The sequence below is a fragment of the Paramormyrops kingsleyae genome, chromosome 4 (assembly GCF_048594095.1).
Source record: "Paramormyrops kingsleyae isolate MSU_618 chromosome 4, PKINGS_0.4, whole genome shotgun sequence".
Taxonomy (NCBI): Eukaryota; Metazoa; Chordata; class Actinopteri; order Osteoglossiformes; family Mormyridae; genus Paramormyrops; species Paramormyrops kingsleyae.
The window spans coordinates 48,322,158-48,349,019 of record NC_132800.1 but is presented as its reverse complement, the minus strand read 5'-3'; the positions used below and the strand labels follow the sequence as shown (position 1 = coordinate 48,349,019).

General features: G+C 44.1%; 1 long non-coding RNA gene across 1 annotated transcript; it reads right to left on the bottom strand.

The window, feature by feature from the left end:
- Positions 1 to 426: 426 nt before the first annotated feature.
- Positions 427 to 24,869, bottom strand: LOC140588896 (uncharacterized). Its single transcript, XR_011990140.1, has 2 exons — positions 24,820 to 24,869; positions 427 to 7,749 (listed from the first exon to the last, which is right to left on the bottom strand). It is a non-coding gene; the product is annotated as an uncharacterized lncRNA (long non-coding RNA).
- Positions 24,870 to 26,862: the final 1,993 nt, after the last annotated feature.

Sequence of the window (26,862 nt, the reverse complement as noted above, 5' to 3'; positions counted from 1 at the left end):
TGAAAGGGTAACATATGTCCATAGCAAAGGCATTGCAGCAGGAAGTTGTGTAATTGTGTAATCCCTCCCTGGTCCTTCCTCCCCTCTCCATCCCGACCAGACTGTCTAAACCCAGGAACAGACCCACACCGGAGAGGTCATGGAGGCTCACCGCTGCTCCGTCAACTCACCGCCCTGCAGATCAACCAGCATCGGGCTCTTCTAACCAGGCATTCCCAGCAACAAGACACTCTACACATGCCTGCATGATTTATTAATTAAATGCAACCAGTAAATTAAAAATATGTTTTAAAAAAACCTCACAAAATCACATGATCCAAACCCAGGGTCTGACACAAACTGTTTTATGATTTGGAGAATCGTTACACCCCTAGGAAATGACAGGCTGCAATTCCTATAGTTGCACAAGGCAAAGTCAGGTGATAAACTTTACTGCTACCTTAGTGTCAAGTTTTATTTTTCAGAAAAATGTACTTGGCGCTGATTACAAAGGTCAGTGGGGTAATTACAGTGACAGGCAGTCAAGCATAAACAAAATGTGTCAGAATTAACATGATGGAGCTGAAGACAGTGAGCAGTGAGGATTTATTCAAGAATGTGGTAATAACACTGTACATTTCAACACTGCAAACAACACCGCAGAGGAAAGTCAGATAATCATATGATGTACAAATATTTACACAGGATACTTTCTGTAATGTCCTGAAACCAGTATGCGTATAACTTGTAACTTTCCAAATACATTGTTTCACTAAGCAATGTCTCTTCAAATGAAGTATCTGTTAAGCAGATATTCTGAGACACATAAAATGTTGGAAAGTTCAGTGTAACAACAGCATAATATACAGAGTTCAGTTCAGAAGAAACAGGGTGACATGAAGGACCCTATATTGATCTTCACAGCTGACTTTATCCTCAGGGCCCAGTTTTTCAAAAGTAATCCAGTGGGATTTTGGATCACGGATTGGATCAAATCTTGGAAATGGGTTTTTCAAAAGTAAAAGAGGGATCCTGAATTAAGATCAGACCACGTAATCCAATCTTACATTTGATTTGGATCAAACCTGCCCTTTGGGTTATTCAAAACTTTGAACTCAGATTGGGATCTATTTGATCCAAAAAAACAGGATTATCCTGATCCCATCAGAAGGGTGGATTCAGTTGTGATTTTTTGACCCAAATAAACCAAATAAAATATATATATACATTTTTTTTTTAAATGGATGTATAAATTCCTTCATATTTGAAGCCTATACAAAGCATGTCACATATAATGATATTGAGATATGGTAAACAACAACAACAAATTAATATCAAAGCTATCAGATGTCAAATAAATGTCACTGTTGCTCATAGCTCTATAATTCCACAGTATATTAATGACAATGACCACAACAGATATACTCATTTAGTCATTTACAGTTTTTTCTGATTGCTTAAGCACATTTTTTGTAACTATTGGCTATTTTTGCAAAACTCTACACACAAATAAGAAAACCTTTCACCCAATTATCAAAACATTGTACTTCTCTTGCAAAAGCGAACACAGCTAGATGAACTCTTCACACCTTCGTAAAAATGGTGTTTTCGTATCAAACAGTACACACAAGCCATCATCTACTAAGCACACAATGCGCCAACTGCACACTGATGGTATGAATACAAAACACATCTGGCTTTTGCTTTCTCTGTGTACAGATGTCAATTTGAGGTCATACTTCTGTCATAGTGTCATGTAAACATACAAGGATCCAAACTTCAAGTATTGGTGTTTATTCACACTCATCAAAACCAAGACAAAGTCAGAACACAAAATAGTAATTTCACAAAAAAAAAGGAAAAAAAAAGACAATCAGCCTACATCATGTCGTCTTTCTGGGTCCGGCCACAAAATTTCGTCCACATCGCATGCGATATCCTCCAGTCCAAGGCACCGGGGGAAATATCTCCTTGAATGCCGTATCCAGGCCTGACATGATGCCTGGTCAATATCTCCACATGCCTCCTCCATTGCCTGTAAAAGGGCTACCTGTTGATGAGGATGACGGTCGTACACTTTCCAGCGCCAGGCAGAGATGAACTCCTCTCCCTCGGCCTCCTCGGCCTCCTCTGATTCTCACTCTTCTCACTCTTACTGCTCCTTCCATTGTACTCCACATAGACAGCTTACCTGTGGCTTATTTATAGTGCTTAGGCTGATTGCAAAGTGAACTAATTCTCTAAAACAGTTTTCACATGTGACAGTGTGCCAGACAGTTGGCAAAATAGTGTTAATGATAGCCATACATGTGTATAATTTTGCTAGGAGTGTGTTGGAAATTTGGTAATTGAGTGTAAGCAGTGAGTTGTGCCTACAGTTTTGCAAAGTGTGTGTTACAAAATTGCAAACTGAGTGCAAAGCAGTGTTTGTGCTTTTAGTTTTGCAAACTCAGTGAGTGGTTTTGCTATAAGTATTAATAGTTTTAGAAATTGTGCTATAAGAATCACAGTTAGGGTTTAAGCAATTAGAAAAAACTGTAATACACTAGTAAACCAGATTTGGTAATCCTGAAAATTCTGTATTTGGATACAGAATCCAATCCAGTGTTGCTTTGAAAAACCGGCATGAAAGTAAAATGAATTACCAAATCCTGGATAGCAAAACAAGGGATTTCAAAATCTGGATTACTTTGATCTGGATTAATTTGTTTGAACAACTGGGCCCAGGTGACTGTAGATGAACATCTGCTTATATGCATGTGCAGCTGGTCCTAGAAATTTTTGTTTGCTACCCAGCAAAGTCCCTCAACTCTTGAGATAGTCAACTGTAAAAGATTATCAATAATCTGATGACTGCTAACACAAGTAACTTGGTGATACAACATGACCTGGCAAACTTGGGCTTGGGACTGCAGGCAAAAATATACAATTAAGCACTATACTGTAGATCATTCAGACTTCTGTGTTCTTCTCTCCCAGTAAAACCTCCTCTGTGTTTGGTTCATTGTGATCAGCAGGTGATGATGCCTCCGTCTCCTGATTGTCATGTGATCCCTGCAAAATGTGTCAGTTGATACATTTTATATTCTTTTTTCATCAAACAAGTAATGTAGCCACCATGTAATGGTATTTATTATACCTACCTGGTTAAAGGACTTATTTTAATGTGACCAAATATTTAAAAAGATTAACATCCCAAAAATTACAGTATGAATGAAATACTCAAACTCTCCAACATACAGACTTTCATTAAGAAGCTAACTTCCTTATTACTTTGAAATACACTGTAAAAACTGACAGGTAACAGTGTCCTTGGATCCAAAGTGGAGTAAATCACAGGAACCCTGAGAATCAGTTCTGGTTCCTCTGTTTACCTCCTCTGTGTTTGGTCCATTGGGATCAGTGGGGGACAATGCTTCAGTTTCCTCATTGTCATGGGATCCCTACAAAAGTGACAATATTAATTTATAATAGTGAATATTAATGGATTCAGTTTACAGTTTATTAGTTTTCCTTTAACCAAACATTAATGAAATATTGAAAATACAACATTCTACAACCAAAGAACTACAGCACTTACTGTAATTAGAAAACCAAACTTTTAAAATATTCATGATGCTTTTTAATGGAGACTTTTGGTTAGAAGCCAGCTTCCTACTTCTGAATCACACCGTTAATAAATGACAGGTATCATCATCTAAAGACCCAGGGAGCCTCCATTACATTAAGCCGGAGGATCCTTTGTTTTATATCCTCTGTGTTCATTCCTTTGCAATCAGCGGGTAATGATTCCTCAGTCTTGTGACTGTCATGTGATCTCTACAAAAATAAAAGTATCAGCTGATAAAATTCATGTTTTCTGGTTCCACTAAACAACAAGTATTAACCATGTGGTGTTTATGACTTTACAGTTAAATCTGGAGGTCACCATGAGAAGGTTTGGATACTTTATCTTTCAAAAATCCCCGGATGCAATATACAGTCCTATGGCATAGAAATCAAACAGTCCAAACAGTTGATGTACATACCTCATATATAAATTACCTTACCCTGTTAAAACCAATACCATATCCGTGTCTAAACCCAGCTCAAAACTGATTAAATTGCAGTATATTTGTATTAAATCAATATACACCAATAAGTCAAAACATTATAAACAACCCCACATGAAGCAAATAACATTTGTTTTTAAAATCTCATAGAAATGGCGCATGATAATGTCATGGATATATGAAATGGTAAGCTAACATTCGGTACTCATGCTTGACACTTTGAATGCATAAGACCAGTTTCTGTGTGGCTGGAAAAGCTTGATATCTGAAGTGCCACTCAAAGCCCTTTCCCTCGAGTCCCCATCTGAACGTGGTCTGGGGCCCCTACTCACCAGCTGACGCCAAGTTTGCCACCTTGGCAGCACCCAGGAGGTCAGCTGGGAAGGGGGACAGGCTGTTAGGGAGGGGGGACTTGGACTGGAGCTGAATGGCCCCCTCTCGTTTGTAAATTTCTTATGTTCTTATTAACAAAGAGCATGAGATTAGCTGGAGAATTTAAACCACCAGTTTCAGTATGATTATTAGCAGGGAAGCACATAACTGGTACACAAGTCTGCATTCACTGTATAAAGCAATACACACAGCAACTTCTTGTCATAGTGAAGCAAAAGCACATTTATGTTAAGCCAAGAAATCACCATGCATGTGATCCTTTATACAACTAATGAGTGCTTGTGCACCAGTCATGCGCATTCCAATTTATTAGATTACATGTTATACTGTTTTGTAAAATCCATCCATCCATACATCCATCCATCCATCTTACTAACAGGCCTGCAGTCTATCCCCAGCAGCACAGTCTATCCACAAGGCAGGGGCTCACCCTGGATGGGATGCAATCTCAGGTATACCTGTATCATAATTAAGAAAAAAAATTAAAAACAAATATTCTTATTCTCATAATTATAATGACAGTTTCCATTACTGTGTGACCAAGTAAATGCCTCACTACTGTAAATGCTGCTGAAAGCTTACCTCAGTTTATCATTATTCCCACCTTCTTCATCATGTGATAAAACCATAGAGGTTTTTGAGAAAAGTACAGCAGTGGAAACAAGACAAAGGATTGTGGTTACTAAGTATGATTTAAAAAAATCCCTGTCATTTAAAAGTAATCAAAAATAGGACATTTCTCAAACCAAAAGGTAAATAATGCAAATACAGTAGGTTTATGATTATGGTTGTAGTCCTGTGTGGGCAGAGAGCGGGATGAGCTTGTGTCCTTGAGCAAAATGCTCTGCTTTAAAGTGTCCAGCAGTGTAACTGGCTACAGTGGTAGGTTACCTCATAGAAAAGCACCAGTAACAGATGGTGAGGGTTTCCAGAGCAGTGCTGGTCGATGGTGCCTGGATGTGTAGGAGCTTTTACAGCAAAGAACTGCATGCAACCACATTGAAATGCTCAAATGGACTGATCCACAGGCACAGAAGGACAAGACCCTGGTAACACTCTGTGCATCAACTACTATGCCCCCAAGTGGCTTTTTCATTCTGGAGGGCTCCCCCCACACCATTCCTATGTTCAGGCTCTAGCCCCCCTCAATCTGACCTCCTCGATCAGTCTGTCTTTGATTTGCTTCATGTTTACTTGCAGCAACTGGAAAATGATCGTAAATACATCATAGGAAATACGTATTTACTAAGTTGACCAATCAGAATCACAGGGGTCCATGTCGGCACAATGACTGCTTATATTTTTTGGAGTGGGCATCAGCCTACGCTGTAGTTACGCTGTAAGCTTGATTCCGAAGTATAATCCACCCTGTCCCATTTAACCTATAAACACTCACATGGTGCCCTGCACATACGCCACACTATTTGGCCACAGGAGAGCAACACAGCATGTCAATCACAAGGCGGGGCCTGGAGCCTATCCCAGGCAGGACAGGGCACAGGAATGGAGTACAGTGGTACCTCAGTTCTCGAACTCATTAGAACTCGAATTTCTTAAAAGTCGAACCAACCAGTTCGAAAAAAATGACCTAGAACTCGATCTGAATCTCTGAAGTCAAACCGTGAACGCCAACCTAAGATAACTTGTACCCGCAGGGAAATGAGTCACGTGGCATGTCTCTCAGCAGAAACAAAGGGTAACGCTTCAGTCTCAGCCTCATATTCGCTGTGATAGCATTGTGCATGTTTACACTAGCTGAATACATATATTTAGACAGAAAATACATTTAGACAATGATAGACAGTAACAGTGTCACGATTGGGTAAGAAGGCAAGCAGGGAAGAAGGAGAATGAGCCAAACTGACGGGTAATCCGGGGTTTAATGCTCACAGGACAGACGGGTAGAGACATCCACGGACAATACATTGACGGATCTGACGAGACGTACTCAGACGCGGACTAAATACACAAGACTAGCCGGACATAACAGGACACAGGTGATCACAACCAGGGATGAACACGAGGTAACGAGGTGGGCGTGGCACACATCAGGAGCGGACGGAGCGGGGCGTGACAAACAGTAATTATTATATAATAAAATACATTTAAAAGTAAAGATTTCTTATTAATTATTTTAATATCATTGATAATAAACCATTAATACATTTCATTATAATAATATTGTCGTGCCCAGCGGGGACGGAATGGAGTCAAAGGCGCAGACGTCAGGGTGTCTTGGAATACAGGGTTTAATTACAGGCAGGTAAAACGCAGACGGACAATACAATGACCGGACTGGGGAAACAAACTGAAACGCGGACTAAATACAGAGGACAGATGACAACAACCAGAAACAGCTGATCGCAGGGGGATTCCACACGGGGTTAACGAGGGGGCGTTAACTTTATATATTGTTTGGATACATCTATTTTCTTACTTTACAAATTACTGTTTTGATAAATGTGCTTCTATGTATTTAGTACAGTATATGCTCTTGTTGTTTTATCCTGTTCATTTTGTGTTTAAATGCTAAAAAAAGACATATTTAGGTGTAATTTTTGGGGGCTGATAAATAGGAGAGTTTAAAGAATTTCTTTATGATTAATCGAGATATAAATTCATTCCTTTTCGGTTTGCTGTTACTTCAGCTGAGGGGACATCATTCTGGAGGTGAGATACACAACCATTCACGAGGCTTACAAGGCAAAGCCCAGCCCCCACCTCGGCCAATCAGACCACAGAGCCTCCATGCTCCTACCAGCCTGCACACCATTACAGAAACGGTCCAAAGTCACTATCAAGCAGGTCAGAGTTTGGTCAGAAGGAACCACTTCTGCACTACAGGACTGTTTTAGTCATGTTGACTGGAATGCCTTCAGTGATGCCAATCAGAAGCCCTGGGTCACAGCGGACGTCCACAGCAGGCTAAATGCACGGGACGTGACCTTCAGGTCTGGTGACCCTGTGGCCCTAAGGACAGCTAGAGCCGCTTTGTCATGGGCCATCAGAGCCGCAAGAAGGGCTTATGCACAAAAATATCCATGTGCTTTTACACACCACCATGGAAACACGACGTATGTGGCAATTTCCCCCTGGGATTCAAAGTCAAAGTCAAATTTATGTATAAATCACATTAAAAATAGGCAGCACTGACCAAACTGCTGTACAATCATAAAATGAAGAAAATCAATCGCAATTAAACATTAATATTGATTACGAAATATAAATAAAAATGCATGCACTGTAGGCTCAAGCACACGTAAAGGAGCCGATGGAAAATAAGACAACAATAAAATAGAAGAAGAGAAATGTCTCATCCCAGCCTCTGTTGATAAACCAGCGTGAAGAAGTTAGTTTGCAATAACGACTTAAAAGTGATTAACGAGGGGCGGTTCCGATATGACACAGTTAGCTGTTCTATAGAGAGGGAGCAGCTGCTGAAAAAGCCTGAACAGCCCTCTGTTTGCCTCTCGATCTTGGTACCTCTAGGACCATCTGGTTAGTTGACCTAAGTGCTCTGGATGGGTTGTAACTTTGTAAAAGTTTGGTAAGAAGGTGCCAATCTGTTTAAGCATTTTAAAACCAATAATAAAAATGAAAGTCAATTCGATTCTGAACTGGAAGCCAGTGAAGGGAGGTGGGTACTGGTGAGGTGTCTTCATGATTTTGGCTACCAGTCAATAAACAGGACGCAGCATTCTGCACAATCTATAAACACTGTGAAGAGGCCTGGTCAACCCCTACATACTGACTTTTACAGTTATCTAACCGGGAAGTTATAAAGGCATGGACGGCTTTTCAAAGTTCTCATGAGAAAGAAAGACCCTGACCTTAGATAAAAGTCTCAATTTAAAAAAGCATGAACTCACAAACGCTTCGATCAGTTTCTCAAATTTAAGAAGAATTATCAAAGATCACACCTAGATTTTTATATGGAACAAGAGGGCCAAGAGCATCACCAAGAGGAGCTGAGATATATAAGTGCCGAATAACAATGTTTCAGTTTTCTTTTCATTGAGATGAAGAATTTTTATGCCATAAAGGATTTAATATCATTTAATCTCTCATGGGTCAGGTGCACTGAGTTGCCCTCTACTGGTTTAAGATCAATGGTAACACTTTTCTTGATGGCCCACATATGCTTAGCAATAACTCAGTTACTGCCGAAGTACAAATTACCAACAAATCATAAACAAATATAGTTGCTTCTTGAGATAAAAGATGCATCACGATTCATTAATGATGAACAAACATGAGATCTGTGTTTCTCTTGATATTCAGTACTTGTTCACAAAGGTTAACAGAATTAACATGAGATCAGTATGTAACTAAGACTTAGTTTGTGGTTAATTAATACTTAAGTAAAAGTATACTATATTATTTCTGCCTTGTCAACTAAAGCATTACCAGATTCATCAAAGAGAGAGATAGAATACCGCTTCTTTCAAAAAGATTTATGACCCAAAGGTCATAAAGGTCACGGGTCAAAAGTTCACTGGATGGGCGGTTCTGGGGCGTGACGTCACCTGGCTGTGACGTTGGGATAGGGGTTTATTTGTATATAGTTTATTTATTTATTATAATTATTATAATTTAATTATTTATTATAATTTAATTATGTATTATTATTTAATTATTATTATTTTAATTTGAGTAGAGTGCTTATGAGTGTGTTGTTTTGTCTGCATCCACCGGGTGCCGAGCAGGGGACTGAGCAGGGGGGGGGTTGTTGCGTTAAGGTCTCAAACACTGGGTCTGAGTGGGGGTGGGTTACCTGATGGAGTGTGAGCGTACGCTGTACCACCGTGGTAAGGTCCGTGGCTTTGGAGAATCTGTAGAAAAGGGCTCTGAGAGAGCGATGCTGTGTCTGGTGCGGTACCGTGGTAAGGTCCCGTGGCTTTGGATAATCCGCAAAGGACTCGGAGAGAGCGATGCCGGAGAGCTGAGAGTTGTGCTGCGCGAGACTGAAAGAAATCCTGTGAGAATGACCAAGTTGGAGCTAAGAATGAGAGGAGGAGCTGGGTCTGACGTCCAGTAAAAAACGCTTAGCAGTAGTTTGACCATCTGTGTGTGTGTGTGTGTGTGTGTGTGAAAGCCGACACCCCCCTGCAGCAGTAGCAGTTTGGCCTTGTGTTTTTCCTCATGCAACCTATGTACATCCCGATAGGTCAAATCCCGGTCAAACTGTAATTTGGGGCACAGATCAAGTTTGACACTTTGTATTTCAGTAAATTTTGTTAAAGTTTTGTCTTTTCCCCCCGACTCCCCGCCACACATCAAGTTTGACATTTTGTATTTCAGTAAATTTTGTCTTTTCCCCCCGACTCCCCCCATACCGTCTGCGCAGTTAAAACGTACATCGAAATAGACAACAGATAAAACTTGACAGGACGTATATTTCTCCTTAAATAAATCCTAAAAAGTAAGCAACCGCTGAAATTTTTATTACCTTGATCAGGGTTTCACTCCTTTGGTAAAGAGACACAAGTACCCCCACCCAGTATCATCATCATGGCCTTACCATGCGTGCCACGCCCCCCACCATCAGGCCGTGGAGAATATAGGGAGCTTTTGCGCTTTAGGGCCAACACTGATTTTTTAAGAAACACAGACATGTCTGGCACTATGGAAATGAACGATTCAGCCTCAACACCACCTAAGACTCAGCAGGAGCAGGAGGAGGCTGTTATGCGGCCTCCGGGGGCTCCCAAGAAGAAGACTCCTACGAGGCGTAGACGGGTACTTTTGATGCAGCCGTCTGGAGACCTGAGAGGTACCTGGGAGCTGCCCAACGGGGATAAATTGGTCTGCCTCTTTGACAATGTTGCGGAGGAACTACGCATCTTTCAGGTCACCGGAGATGCCGCAGACCCAGGGAAAGATGACCCGCATCTGGCATGTTTTTCTGAAATGGAATGGGGAAACTTGAAGACTGTTGTTATCCCGTTGATGAAGGAGAGCACCGACCCCGACTTTGAGACAGAGACTGCTAGAATGGAGATGCACTATAGAGATGCTGACACTGGTAAACAACGGAGCACCTTTATGAAGTGGGATGCGACCGGGGAGCTGGACAAGAGAATGCTGAATATATGGCAGCTGCCTAAATGCGACTGTTGTGGAATGAGAATTCCGTTCATGATTTGGATGCGGCTGATTGAAGAAAAGAGCGATTACTTCCAAGCGCTGTTCAAGGAGAGTCGGATACAGTAAGGAGATGCAAAAACCTACGCCCTAAGGATCACCCCCCTCCCCTCACCCTCCGCCTGTATATAACTGGACGCCTTTACAACCCCCTTTCACAAACATCATCATCATCATCATGGCAGCAGCAGCAAATTACAGCGACAAAGTGTTCTCCGACGACGAAAGCGGGGAGAATGAGGCCTTTTCACCCCCTTCACCAGCAGCATCACAGGCCTCTGATGCCGGAGAGCTCCCTCCGACCCCTCCACCGACACCGGCCTCTGTTCCTGGAGAGGTCCCTCCGACCCCCTGCACGCTTCGCTCCAGACCGGCTTTGTGCATAGGGATGCTCAGCTGCATAAAAGCCATGATAGTGGGGCTTTTAGCCTCAGTCATCAGGAAGCATCAGCAGAAAAACTGCTACGGCTGCGAGGTGGATCATCCCAGTCAAAGACAGCACCCTTGCCTGTTTCCCGCTGGCAGGAATTACTTTTACATTCACTTTGACTCTGTGCTGAGTGACCTGTGGACCAGCCGGCTGACACCCGCCTTGATCCACGTTCTGACGACCCTGGGCATCCGAGCTTCCATCGGCAGGTTGGAGGGGGCCGTGGAAGCTATCCTGTATGATCTACGCGAGGCCCGCGACGGAATGCTGGAAATCACTCGCCTGGAACAGGATCTGTTTGAACAGACCCCCGCGCTTAAGCAGATCCTGGAAGAAGAGTTTCTGAGTCGTTGGGAGGCCCAAGACTAAAACAAAACGCAATTTGTAATGGGGAACGGTATCGGCAGCGTTTTACGACGGTTTATGTTAAATGTTTTTTTAGAAAAAGTTAGCCCACTGTTGTTGCATGCTATCGATAAAAAGAAAAGCGATTGTCGGGATGATTATACTTGTTGCTGCTTTCATAGACTGATATTTGAGATTGCTCAAGTCGGAGAACATTATCAGCGGGGAATAGTTTTACTTACTCAGCCGATGGCAGAGAGAGAAGGACAATCGTCAGAAAGTCTCATACACGCGTGTCTATCTTGTATTCCCGACGATGAATTTGACTGTAATCACATTTTTATATTTTATGCTTTAATCGTAGATGTAGTTGCCTTTAAATTTCATAATAAGCAGCCTTTCGATGTTAATCAGATGCTTTCTACTCTGCATACATGCATCGCTGAAAAGGCCTCTATACGGACCTTACTGCATGTGACATCGCTAATCTACCTCAACAACTGTCACGGCTGTAACTACCTGTAATTGTGTACCCTTGTAATAATGTTTTTAAACTATATCTACCTCAACAACTGTCACGGCTGTAACTAATTGTATGCCCTTGTAATAACGTTTTTAAAACTATATCTTTCACTAAATGTGTACCCTTGTAATAGCGTTTTTAAAACTATATCTTTCACAAAGAAAATGTATACCAGCATTTTGAAAATGTATCTTTCACTAAAATGTATGCCCTTGCAATAAAATTGAGTTGAACAACATTGCAATAGTCTTTGTATATACATGTTTGGCAGGGTGGCCGAGTGGTTTAAGGCGTTGGACTTAAGATCCAATGGATCTTAAACATTCGCCCCAGCTAAAACTCTTTTCTAAACTCTACACACAATTTCATTAATGTGTTCACTCACCCCCCCTCCCCAGACAGCTATAAAACGCCGCATCCCTGCTCTCACCCCCCACACTCTCGCTGTGTGAAAAAGCATGTCTGTTGCCAAGACTACAGCTCGTGTCTTGAGCCGTTCGTACTATGACCCCAGCCAGCCGGGGTCATACGGGGGTGTCTCCAGACTGCAGAGAGCCGTGGAGGATGATACTGGGAAAAAAGTGGCTTCTGATGACATCAGAGAGTGGCTGTCTATGCAGGACAGTTATACTTTACATAAGCCGGCTAAAAAGAATTTCCCCAGGAACAGAGTGTTTGTACCGAGAGCCATGTATCAGTGGCAGGCCGATTTATGCGACATGCAAGGGCTGGCCACGTACAACGACGGGTTAAAATACCTCCTTACGGTGATTGATGTTTTTTCTAAAAAGGCCTACGCGCGTGCCATAAGAAACAAGACGGGGGTGGCCGTAACGGAGGCCTTTGATTCTATTTTAACTGAGGGGGGTGTGCCCCTCAAGTTACAGACGGATGCCGGTAAGGAGTTTTTAAATGGGACTTTTCAGAAACTTTTAAAAAGTCATAAAATCACCCATTTCACCACGGGTAGTGAACTTAAAGCTTCAGTCGTAGAGAGATTTAACCGAACGTTAAAAGAGAGGATGTACAGGTACTTTACGGCTAAAAACACTCGACGATACGTGGATGTGTTGGACGATCTAATAAAGGGGTACAACCAGTCATTTCACAGCGCTATTAAAATGAAACCTTCTGAGGTCACGACCGATAATGCTCATCTAGTATTTGATAATCTATACGGTCCTCTGAAGAAGAAGAAGAAAAGCAGACGGCCACGTTTTAAGTTTAACATAGGGGACACTGTGAGAGTCTCCAAGCACAGTCAGATATTTGACAAAAAGTACGAGCAGACATTTACTGACGAGTACTTTGTCATATGCGAACGTGTACCCAGATCCCCGCCGGTGTATAAATTGAGGGACGTGCGCGGTGAAATACTCAAGGGGACATTCTATGAAGCTGAGCTGCAGAAAGTCAAAATATCTCCGAAACGCGCGTTCAAGGTCGAGAAGGTTATAGGCTCAAAGACCGACGAAAAGGGGAAAAAGTGGATTTTAGTACGCTGGCAGGGTTGGCCCTCGAGGTTTGATTCGTGGATACCACGGTCGGACTTGATACGGATTTAATTTTTAAAAGAAAAAGGGAAAAAAATGGAGGATCGCCCCTCTTTTTACCTCACGCTACCGTCAAACTCTTGTCTCTCCATCTTCCCCGATAACCAGAGTTCGGATTACACCGTGATGCTCTCGCGACCTATAGAGCTACGGGGGCCTTACGAAGTAGGACTGGCTGAAATCATGTATTGTTACACGTGGCGTAATATTACACACCCCGAAAATACTTTTGAATTGCGGGATACGGAGGTGCAGGCAAGAAGAGACGCCGATCCTCTAGTGGATTTGCCTTACCTGTACCCTCGGAAAATTAAAGTCGGATATTATGAATCCGTTTCACAGATTGTGTCAGAAATCAACGCTTCGTTAAAAAAGTTAGGTACGGAAGTTTTCTTTGCATACAACGAGATTACGCGAAGGGTTAATATAACCGGAAATCAGAAATACAAGATCAAATTTAAACCTACTTTGGCCTACATGCTGGGCTTTGAGCCCGGTGCCTGGTATAACGTAGGAGGTACCATGCCAACCTCACCCTACCCGTCCGACATTCACGCGGGATTCTATAATTTGTACGTCTACTGTAACATTGTGGATCCGCAGCACGTGGGGGAATTTGTAGTGCCGCTCCTGAGAACCGTTAAAATAGACGGTGGGTTCGGCGACGTAGTCACTTTGCCGTTCCACAAGCTGCACTACGTACCGGTGAACAAGCAGAGCCTCCAGAATTTGCATATTGAGATAAAGAACGATCAGAATACTCTGATTAATTTCTCCTACGGAAAAACGATCATCAAGCTGCACTTTCGCCCAGTGCCAAAGATCCCCATTTAAAAAAAAAAAAGAGAGAAAGCTGAGGGGGGTGGGAGAGCATGGCGTACCACAATTCGCAGAGATTTATTCAGTATTACACCAGTCAGGCGGGACATGGGCTCCCCGGTTTTGCGGGGAGCCCCGTGATGTACGGGCGTGGGTTGGGCTCCATGCTCAGTAGGGCTTTTAGATTCGTTTTACCCTTTCTTAAGCGTGGAGTTGATTTAGCGAAACCTCATTTGAAATCGGCGGCCAAAGGAATAGCTTCGGATCTCGCCAGCTCTGTAATCAGCGGCCGTTTTACAAACACCGGTGACCCCAAGCAGGAAGGCTCTGGTCTGCTGTTGCTATCTCAGAGGGGTAGGAAGAGAGCCCCAGCGCCTTTACCCAGGCAGCACGGTCATAAAAAACCTCGCAGCGGCAGAGCTGTCAGGATTCCCAAGTCTCGACCTTCAAAGAGAAACAGGAAACCCCCCGGGGACATATTTTAAGAGCGTAAGGAAGAATGGCTCTAGCTCACCGCCTCTCGGCCGAATGCACCAAATCTGAGCTGGACCTGTTTGCGGCCCCTATGACGCAATTATCCATAGATCAGACCAATTATGTAGAAATCAACCCATTAAATTCCATTACCGATCAGGATGTTTTGGATTTCCTAATACCGGGGTCGGGCAATTTCTATCTGGACCTCAACTCTACACTGCTATATCTAAGGCTCAAGATCGTTAGGGCGGACGGCGCCCCCCTGGTTGACGCTGACCCCTGCGGTATTATACAGTACCCACTAAACTGTATATTCTCTCAGCTGGACGTGAGTCTGAACGACGTCCTGATCAGTTCCTCATCGGCCACGCACCCCTATAGGTCATTCATAGAGACCCTGCTCAATTTTTCTACGGATACGCTAGAGAGTCAGTTTTCGGCAGGGCTCTGGTACAAAGACGGCGGAGCCGACTTGGATAGCGTGGACATCACCCCCCAGGGCCCTAACGTGGGGTTGCAGAAGCGAGCTGCCTTCTGTAGAAACTCTCGGGAATTCTCTCTGATAGGCCCTGTACACGCTGATATTTTTTTCAGCGAACGAATGCTGTTAAACAATGTGGATATACGCTTAAAGTTTGTAAAGGCTAAAAGCGATTTTAGTCTCATGTGTAGAAATGACGCCGATTATGAGCTGAAAATACTGAGGGCCAGCCTGTTTGTGAAAAAAGTGGACGTCTCCCCGGCGGTGTCACTGGGTCACTCGGCCGCTCTCATGAAAGCAAACGCCCTGTACCCTATAAGCAGGGTAGTCGTTAAAAATTACACGCTGCCCGCGCAGTCGCGGGTCTGCCCGCAGGACAATCTTTTCCTGGGCAACTTACCGCGCTACATCGTTTTGGGGATCGTGGACCACGCCGCGTTCGTGGGCACGCGAAACAGAAACCCATTCAGGTTTCAGCATTGTGACCTGGAATTTCTGAGTCTCTCTGTAAACGGTCGACACATACCCAGCAAACCGTTCCAGCCCGATTTTAACGCGAGGCAGTCGGTCAGAGAGTTTTACAACCTTTTCCTGGCTACAAACAGGCATTTAAGGGATTCGGCGCTATGCATTAACCGTGAGGATTTTGAAAACGGATACTCGCTATTTGCTCTCAATCTCTCCCGAGACGACGAGCTGGACGGAGGTGCCCTGTCACCCGTCATCAGCGGCACGTGCCGTCTGGATTTAAGGTTCAGAGCCCCGCTACCTCGAACAATGAGTCTCATCGTCTACGCCTGCTTCGACACCGTGATTGAAATAAACTCCAAGAGACAGGTTTTGGTGGACTTTTAATCATGAACACTCACCAGCTGGAATGCCTTTTACAACCCCTGCTGGGGGATGCTTTTGGAGGTGTGTGGGCTAGCGATTTATTACCCACCAGCGTACAGACGAGGCCCACTTTTCTGGTCGCAAACACGCACGACAGCAATAGAGAGGGTGAACACTGGATCGGGATAATTTTGGAGCCCCAAGAGGGGAAAGCCTCCTTCTTTGATTCTTACGGTTATCCCCCCGATTCCCCTTACTATCCTAAAAGTTTTATGCGCTTCTTGGGGAGGCACGCTAGCGAAATAAGGTATAATACGCGTCAAGTTCAACACGACTTTTCCTCCACGTGCGGGGCCCACGTCTCCTTTTTCCTCTACCAGCGCTTCAAGGGACTTTCATTTCAAGAGACTATGATGCTGTACTCTGATGACTTGAGGAAAAACGACGCTCTAGTATCCAAGTTTATCAAGAAATATTCAAACTGTATTAGCCGTGTTAATGCCGATAAACTTTCAAAGCCGCAAAATGTATGTTCCTTAAAACTATTTAAAGATTGTTATAGTTGTTAGATTATTGTAGAGAAAAATAAAAAAAAACACCGTGACACCATTTATTCAATAAAATCAACATTTTATTAACCATCTTTTTTCGTTGTTACAGGCGTCTTTTTTTTCCCACACGCATAAAACACTTAATCGCTGTAATCTATCCACGGAGAATAAGGGGTACCCTTTAAAGGCCATAAACGATATTCAGGGGAGGAATCACGCGGTGTGTGAGGGGTACCCACAAGCGGAGAGTCGTCCGTACTAAATTTTGCACGTCTCTTGCGCTTCTTTTTCGCAGGAGGGGGCGAGGAGGGTGGCGGGGGACCCCTCGCCGTGGCGTTTCCAGCGCCGTAATCTTTAAGATGGCTTAGGGCTTTCCTAGCTTGAATGTTACCGACGGTCGTGAGGGGGATGTTTAATTCGGATATTACGTTTAAAAAGGGTTCCCAGCCTTTAGGATATCCGACGGCCTGGGATTTCGGCTGGGATAAAGTTTTCATCAAATCCAAAATATGGGAACCTTTAATGGGACTATCTCTGATGATGAGTTCACCCGACTGGGTCCAACGTACTGCCCCGTCGGAATCGAGCAGTTTCTGCATGATGTACCCCACGTTCTTTCTAGCCCTGGGCGCCACTTGCTGGACAACTTCCTGTACAGATTTGTCCCTAGTCGCGCCGCCGGGCTGTCTCTCCTCCTCCTCCTCCTCCTCCCCCGGCACATCTCTCTTTTCCTCATCCGTTTTTTCTTTCCGCTCGGTAAGGATAATTTCTCGCCCCTGATTTTCCTCTTTTCGGACTAAATTCAGATACCTCTGTAGCAATTGGTTGTATCTCTTTACTTTTTCGTGCGAGTTCATACCCGGCTGATTTAATAAACCGTGCATCTGGGTTTCAAGTTCACCCAGGGCCGATTCCCCGATGGTGGTGGTATGCGGGGTCGCCCTCTGGGTCAGCATACGGAGTTGTTGGGGGCTCAACAGGAACATTTTTTTTACCTCGCTCATGCCGGTGGTGGAAAAAAACAAACACACAAAAGCTAGTTAGCCGTCTTACTGGTGAACAGGCTTGTGATGAATGGCAGAGCCACTGACAGCAGCGGTAACAAAAATCCTCCTTTCTGAAGCACGGCCTTGCGTTTCCTCGCGACGCTGTTTTTCTTACAGGCGAAAAGCTTAATCAGCCTTTTCTGCTTCTTAAGCTTGTTAAATTGAGCTACGGATAAAGGTATACGGCCTCTTATAAGATTGAGACAGATTTCGGAGAGAGCCAAAATTATGTTATTAGATGGGTCCGAAAGAATCTTTTTACGTTTCACCCCCCTCATCCTCTGTAAAACTTTAAGGGTCGGCAGTTGTTTCCTGAGATGCTCGGACATGGCTCCGTAATGTTAAATCAATCAATCAATGGCTCGCTGGTAGAAAGAGGACGGGAAGCGTCCCCGGTAATAAACCGGTCCTGAGTCGGAACTCTTCTGGGCACGTGGCTCTTAAATCGACCAATAAATACCCGTGTGCGGGTCGAGTGGCCTCTTCATAGGCATCTAGAAAAAACTTTTTCTGCCAAGGAAACATTTGCTGGGCTAAAACTTTGATTTGCATTCTGTCCCGCACATTCTTAAACAGACAATAATAAGTAGTATTTAGACCTATAGTCCTACTGTACTTGCCCTGGTGAAATACGTTCTGCACTAGGTATATGACCGAGATTTGACGGTGATGTCTGAATCTCGTGAACGCTTCTGCCACGAGTTTATTTTCGGACGCGCTGTCCATCAAATCATCGATGATTATCAAGGAGCCGGAGGGGAAACGCTCCTCATCTTCCCAGCTTTTAGGCAGCCCTTGTATAAATTCAATTTCGCTGATCCGATCACGCAATTCATCATAAAGCGGCTGATGGGAAGCGTAACACCACACAATTTTTTTTACGGGTCCCCCTATGAAACAGTGACTCTGATTTAACAGCAATTCTTTAGTAAAATAGGTTTTCCCCGAAGAACTCGCCCCGGCGATTATCGCCGTAAACGGCAATTCTAAACGGTGATCAAAGTCGACCTCTCTCACGTCGCTACCCATCATCTTCCAAAAAAACACTGATGAAACGGTAAACACTACCCTATTGTTTTAAATCCTTTCCACACACACACACATACACACACACACACACACACACAAACCCAAAATGCGTGTATAAAAGTTTTTATAAAATCTTGTGATAAATGTACAAAACATTTTCGTACACAACTTACATTTTAAAACAAATGAACATCTTTGAAAAAAACAACTTTAAAAAACATCTTACTTTCATGATACATTTTAAAAAACTTTCACTTTAAAACATCTTACTTTCATGATACATTTTAAAAAAACATCTTTAGAAAAACTTTCATTTTAAAAAACAAATGTACATCTTACTTTGAAAAACTTTTCATTTTTAAAAAACATCTTACTATGAACATTTTAAAAAAACATCTTTGGAAAAACTTTTAAAACATCATACTATGAACATTTTTCATTTTAAAACAAATGAACATCTTTGGAAAAGCTTTTCATTTTAAAACATCTTTGAACATTTTACATTTCAGTAACCAAAAGGCAGAGTTTCCCCGCTAGTCAACAATCTGCGTTTGTCGTAGACGACCCTGACCTTTTTGTCTAGAGGCCTATTAAACAGTCGAAAACTTTTCATGTCGCGTTCGATTTTGTTGTAGTGCGTCATTATAGGGGGATCATTCCTACATCCACCGATGTAGTTTTCAATCAATCCAATCATACTGTCAAGGTTTACCTTTTGACAGGCTTCATAATTTAGAGTTATACCCTTACATTTCAACTGTGTTTTCCCGTTGTTGAGTCGGTAACAGTAACTTTTTGGTCCCAGCGCACCCCACGAAGCAATGTATTCGTCGGGGGCTAATTCGGACGTGAGCTCCCCCAGGTAATTGCCTAAGGTCGGCTCATATTCACCCGGCCTGCTTATGTACACGATGCTGTCTGTGTCGTGATACAGCACCCTACGCCCCAATTTTTCCAGTTCTTTGTAAAGCGTCAGCCGCCCCCACGCGGTAGTTTGACACGCTATGAATATGTTGGTCTTTCCCGGCGGCACTTTGTAGGAAGACCTGTATCGCCAGCGGATGAGGGCGACCTCGTCGTTGACAAACGCGAAGCTGGAAATCTCGTACAGCTCCGAGCATAAAAAATTAAAAAACTCCCCCGGGTCAGACACTATACATGTCTGGAGCATGTTGTTCCTCTGCGCCAGTTTACCCCACAGAGAGTTAAGCAGAAGCTTGGCCACCTGCCTCTTGCCACCGTTAGACACGATCTTATCGGGCTCCAATTGGATCCCCTCGCGCTCGAGATAGTTTTCAATGTAGTCCCTGCGACCCGCGTCATCGGTCGCGTCGTCGGGGTAGCCCGAAGCCTGCTGCTTCACTTTGAGAAAGGTTTTAATGTATTCTCTAAACAGGTCGCCGCTGGTCTGGGGAAAATGCCACACTTCGTGCACCTTCACGACAGTATAGCCCCTGTCTAAAGCCTGATTGAGCTCCGCAGAGACCCACACGCCGGTCAGCGCACGCTCTGCGTCAGAATGACCACAGCTCCCCTCTTGCCTGTTGTCGATCGCGCACGTCCTGCACAGTGTAAACACGAGTTTCCCATTTGGCAGTCTGCTGGGTAGGACGGGGAAAAACAGCTCGCGCGGGGTGTTCACAGTGGCTTTGATCAGGCCAAAGTATTCATTCAGAGGTTTAAAATTTGAATGAATGATTTCCGGGTGCCCCACGGGGAATTCACATTTAGCCAGAGTGTACGGGTACAGCGACGTGAAATCCACGTAGTGGACGCGCTCTTCCCCCGTGACGTCGTAACGCAGGCGAATCGCCGACGTCCGACCCCCAAACAGCGCTTCTCGCGGCCTAAGGGGGTCAGGGGGCTGAAAGTCTGACAGGAAACTCTGCACTTGTGGGTCGTGAGTTTTAGCGTGAGCCCATTCGTGTTCCCAGATGGATTCTACGTTCATATTAAACTCTTGGCGCAACACCTCGAGTTTTTCCCTTGTTTTAACGTACAGGGCACCGAAGCTCTCGCGGGTCAGGGGGCAGACATCGTGTTCATTGTTGCACTTTGGACAGCCGTGAAACTGGCAGCCTAGAAACTCGAAAGCCCATTTCTCTCCCTCTATCTCAGCGTATCCGTCTAGGTGAAAGCGCCCCACGCGCACTTCACCCCCGCGCAGCGCGTGTCGAATTTCTATGCCGCGCGTGCGGCCCACGAATTCCAGCCACTGGATCGAGACGTTGGAATAACTTTTGTATTGCCTCCTGTAATCCCAGACGTCCGGGATCGCGATCGTATCTCTGGGCAGGAAATTTGTCCTGTAAACCAGCAACGCGGCCGAAGCGATGGTCGCCGTGGAGAAGGGGTCGCAACCCGTGAGCGTTTCAAACTCCTGCAGGAAGCGCAAGCAGCCCTCTCTCAGAATCTCCACGTCGTTCTTACAGTAAGCGATCATCTCTTTGTGAAAATTAAAGGTCTGGTGCTTTACACCGTCGTACCATTGATAAAACTTGTCGCGTTCTTTGCAGGGCATTTGCTCGGGCCCATACTGATCGGGAGGAGGGTAGGGCCCCACGTAACTAAACTTTTCCATGTCTGTGAAATGATGCGGAAAATAGCCTTTTCGCATCTGAGTCGAGCACCCCATTGCATCGGGGATTTTTCTCAACGGCATGCTTAGAAAGCAGTGACTGTCGATGTACCTTTGCTCAAACACGCTGTCCAGGATGAGAATGATTTTATTCCCCTGTGACACCACACGCGGTTCCACTCCTTCCTTCACCATAGCGTTCAGTATTATGTAATTATCAAACGCCTTTCCATAGTGACTAATGAAACACGTCCCTGTATAGTAGGGCGTCCTGAAATGTCTGAGAAAGTGCAGCGCGCAGTCTGGCCCCTCGGCGGTCATTGTCTCATTCTGATCGGAGATGGCGCACACGTAAACCGGGATATGGGTACCCGAGCTCTGGGATGTTTCAAAGTCAAAAAACACATATTTGGGGGGCTTTTTACTGCCCTCGCCGCTTTGGGCGACCGCTTTCCCTTTGTTAGATTTCTCGATTGGATTTAAATAGCAGAGATGTGGGGTGGATATGTCTGATTCTGCTGACTGCAACTTAGCGTCGCATATATTACATTTTACTGTTTTACACGAGTGCGGTTTTGGGTTCTCGGGACTTTGGTAGTAGTTGAGCCCGCAAGCTTTGCATTTTTTGAACTTGTCACAGGGGCTAGCAATCTCACCCCTAATGGGGCAGACCCTCGGCGTACGGTGACGCTCGAAGCACATGTTATTTAAGCATCTGAGATTACACCGCTCACACACTATCCCCGGTGTGATTTCACCTTCTTTACAATTAGTCTGACAGACGCTGCAAAATTTTCTACAGCGATGAGAATGAGGCGAGTCGTACCCTTTGAAACAGCTAGTGCAAACGTAGCCGGCCCCTAAGAAGCCCTTGGCGCTTTTAATGCCGTAAAAATGCTCCTTGTGTAAAAAGAAATACACCACCCGTCTATCGTCGGTAGGTGTGGGTGTCTGGTAAATTTGGAGATTGTTTGAATAATGTTGTTGATAATACACCACTGCTTTGCAATCAATGATTTTCTCAAAATTGATAATGTCATTCAAAGCGACTGCGTAGTCGGGGGTGAAACCCGCTTTCTCCTGTAACTCCAGGCCGAGCTTTTCACCCTCGGCGTCAGTGAGGTTTCCGTGGAGCATATGCGCCAAGTTTATAGCGAAACACGCTCTGCTGTCGTTTTGTTTAATAATAAACATGTGTTTGGCTTTTTTAGAAATTATTTCTGAAGCTAACATGGTCTGTAGTTTACGTTTGTTTCCACCGCCGCGTGGGATATTTATTACGTCTACTATTACTTCTAGGTTGGAATCGTTTAAAATCTCTTGATTAGACTGAACCAGGCGATCCAACAATTGCTGGAAATCTGTCAGCTCCCCTTCCCCATACCGTACAATTTGCGACAACTCGTCGTTTAAAAAGTCACCGCGCAGGGTGACCTGAATATAAGCTCCCCATGCGGCGTAAGGTATCGCCTCATTCACAATATTTTGAAACCCCTCGATTACATTTTCATAGTACTCGCGGAAATTGGCTTCGTTTCTAGGTCGCGGAATATTTAGAATCCGCCTAATCTGTACATTATTGAATCTGCGGCGATGCACGACCCCGTCAGGCTGGTGATCCAAGTCACCACCGCCACCGTCCTGTTCAACATTTTCAAATTGCCCCAGTCCCAAGTCATTTTCAATCTCCTCGGCATCGAGAAGAAATTCTACGTCTGACAAGACTTCCCACAATTCAGAATCCGCGGGGGACCACGCGACCTCGTCGTCGGGCAGCACCGCTTCTGCTTCAGAGCCCCTTTCATTTAACATGCTTATTAATGTCTCTAAGGACGGTAGGAAACAGGGCTCTTGGACCCTGGATTCACCAGATGCCGCGGGTGGCGAGTCGTGTTGATAAACCGCATCATTTTCATCATTATTAGCGTTGTTGATGATGTCTATTTCATTTAATAACGCTTCGGGTATAGGCGCTGGTGGTGGTGGTGCTGACGAGTCGTGTTGATAAACCGCATCATTTTCATCATTATTACCGTTGTTGATGTTGTCCATTTCATTTAATAGCGCTTCGGGTAGAGGAGGGGGTGTTGCTCCGTCCATATCTGCTGATTCAGGTCTTGCGTAGATTTTCTCTTGACCGGTCCGCGCCGTCTCTCTTGTACATAGAAAACAGGGAATACCTATTATTAGAATAAGTTATTTTTAATGTATAGCGTTTATCATATGTATAAAAGAAATAATATACTCACTATATGGAGTTTTCTAACCGCAGCGTCTCCCGTAGAGAAAAAAACAAACCCAAAATAGCTGAATCTCTAAAAATAAAATAATTATTTTAAGTTATTTTATTGTATGGTGTTTATCATAAAACACGCATAAAAGAAATAATATACTCACTCTATGCAGGTCCCGAGTAGTTTTCTCTTTCCAGTAGGGCAAGGCCTTGATGATGATACTGGGTGTGGGGTACTTCTGTCTCTTTACCAAAGGAGTGAAACCCTTCTCGGCATACTAAAAATTTCTGTGGTTGGTTACTTTTTAGGATTCTTTAAGGAGAAATATACGTCCTGTCAAGTTTTATCTGTTGTCTATTTCGATGTACGTTTTAACTGCGTAGACGGTATGGGGGGAGTCGGGGGGAAAAGACAAAATTTACTGAAATACAAAATGTCAAACTTGATGTGTGGCGGGGAGTCGGGGGGAAAAGACAAAACTTTAACAAAATTTACTGAAATACAAAGTGTCAAACTTGATCTGTGCCCCAAATTACAGTTTGACCGGGATTTGACCTATCGGGATGTACATAGGTTGCATGAGGAAAAACACAAGGCCAAACTGCTACTGCTGCAGGGGGGTGTCGGCTTTCACACACACACACACACACACACACAGATGGTCAAACTACTGCTAAGCGTTTTTTACTGGACGTCAGACCCAGCTCCTCCTCTCATTCTTAGCTCCAACTTGGTCATTCTCACAGGATTTCTTTCAGTCTCGCGCAGCACAACTCTCAGCTCTCCGGCATCGCTCTCTCCGAGTCCTTTGCGGATTATCCAAAGCCACGGGACCTTACCACGGTACCGCACCAGACACAGCATCGCTCTCTCAGAGCCCTTTTCTACAGATTCTCCAAAGCCACGGACCTTACCACGGTGGTACAGCGTACGCTCACACTCCATCAGGTAACCCACCCCCACTCAGACCCAGTGTTTGAGACCTTAACGCAACAACCCCCCCCTGCTCAGTCCCCTGCTCGGCACCCGGTGGATGCAGACAAAACAACACACTCATAAGCACTCTACTCAAATTAAAATAATAATAATTACATTATAATAAATAATTAAATTATAATAAATAATTAAATTATAATAATTATAATAAATAAATAAACTATATACAAATAAACCCCTATCCCAACGTCACAGCCAGGTGACGTCACGCCCCAGAACCGCCCATCCAGTGAACTTTTGACCCGTGACCTTTATGACCTTTGGGTCATAAATCTTTTTGAAAGAAGCGGTATTCTATCTCTCTCTCATCAATCAAATAATTAATTAATTAATTAAATCTTAATGTTATACAGACCTTCGAGGAATACAACACCCCCTGACATACCATGGATTGTGACACCTCCCTCCCTGACAGGCTTAACTAGCTCTTTGCCTGGTTTGATGTGTCACACGACAACGCAGAGAAGAGCACCCCTCCCACCAATGAACAGACACCAGAACCGTCCACAGCAGAAGTGAGTAACACTCTGTGTAACATGAACCCACGTAAGACTGCTGGTCCTGACAATATTCCAGGTTGGGTTCTTAGGGACTGTGCCCATGAGCTCACAGATGGCATGACTGACATCTTTAACACCTCACTCAGACAAGCATGTATCCCCAACTGCCTATAAACTGCCACAGTCATACGGTGCCTAAGAAGACAGCTGCTCCAGTGTTTAATGATTATCCACCCTTAGCTCTCACTCCATCATAATGAAGTGCTTTGAGCGGCTTGTCATGTGACACATCAAAGCAAACGTCCCTGTCTTCCTTCATCCATACCAGTCTGCATACCGCCCAACCGGCCTGCAGAGGGCGCCATAACCCTGGCCCTTCACACCACACTGACACGCCTGGAGAATAAAGACTGTTATGTAAGGCTACCTTCAGCATGGTAATAATGAACAACAACCAACACAAAATCTGTCCCATCTTAGGCTGAAAATGTAACTTTGCAACTGAACCCTGGACTTTCTGACAGAGACCACAGTCTGTCAGGGCAGGAAACATCACTTCTGCTCCCGTCAGTCTGAGTGCAGGAACTCCCCCAGGCCGCTGCCTCCGCCCCTTACTATTCACACTGCTGACATCCACCTGCTCCGCCAAGACCACCTCTAACCACATTATAAAGTATGCAGACGACAGCAGCATGACGGCCTCATGAGGGGGGAGACGAGTCTGCGTACAGACAGGGGGGAGAGAGCTGGTGGAGTGATGCAAGGCCCACAGTCTGCTGCTAAACATCGACAGGAGCGAGGAAGTGACTGTGGGCTTCAGGAGGACCTGGGGGGGGGGGCGTAACCCCCTATAGGAAATTTACTTCGGGCTTCAGGCCTCTTTATGTTTCAATAGTCAGATTGTCAGTCTTTAAATGTCTTTCATGTTAATATTCTATTCATCACATTACTGCACCATGACCAACAAGATGGTAATTTCATCATAGTGTGTGACCCATGGAACATACTGCAGAAGATGATAAAGATACTTTAATGTTACTTTGCTTGTTGGTAATACCCTGATTCACAACCAAATTTAAATGAGTTACTTACGTTCAGTGCTGGTTGTGGTTGTAGTTGTCTGACTTTACTCTAAAAGTGATTAACTCTGTCATCCCTGATCAGGACAGGCCTCCCATCCAAACTCCCAGATCTCTCTGACACACAGGAGCCCCCGATCTTACACCACAGCTTCAGACTGTCACTGTCTCCATAGCGACACTGAACACTGACATTGTCTCCTTCCACACCCGTCACCTCCTGTTTGTCCACTGACAGTCATGTGGAATCTGAACACACAGATTATGAACAAACACTGTGATTTTTACACATAAATAAAATATACTATGCATAAAATAAGAGCGAGTTACATGCTTATGTGATGACTGGGTGTTGGCGAGTGGGGAATCAGGCGAGAGAGCTGTGAATACTATCAAACGGGGTTTATTTAGAGCGGACAGGACAAAGGGGAGCACACGACAAACTCACGTTACAGTTTTTTCTGATTGCTTAAACCCTAACTGTGATTCTTATAGCACAATTTCTAAAACTATTAATACTTATAGCAAAACCACTCACTGAGTTTGCAAAACTAAAAGCACAAACACTGCTTTGCACTCAGTTTGCAATTTTGTAACACACACTTTGCAAAACTGTAGGCACAACTCACTGCTTACACTCAATTACCAAATTTCCAACACACTCCTAGCAAAATTATACACATGTATGGCTATCATTAACACTATTTTGCCAACTGTCTGGCACACTTTCACATGTGAAAACTGTTTTAGAGAATTAGTTCACTTTGCAATCAGCCTAAGCACTATAAATAAGCCACAGGTAAGCTGTCTATGTGGAGT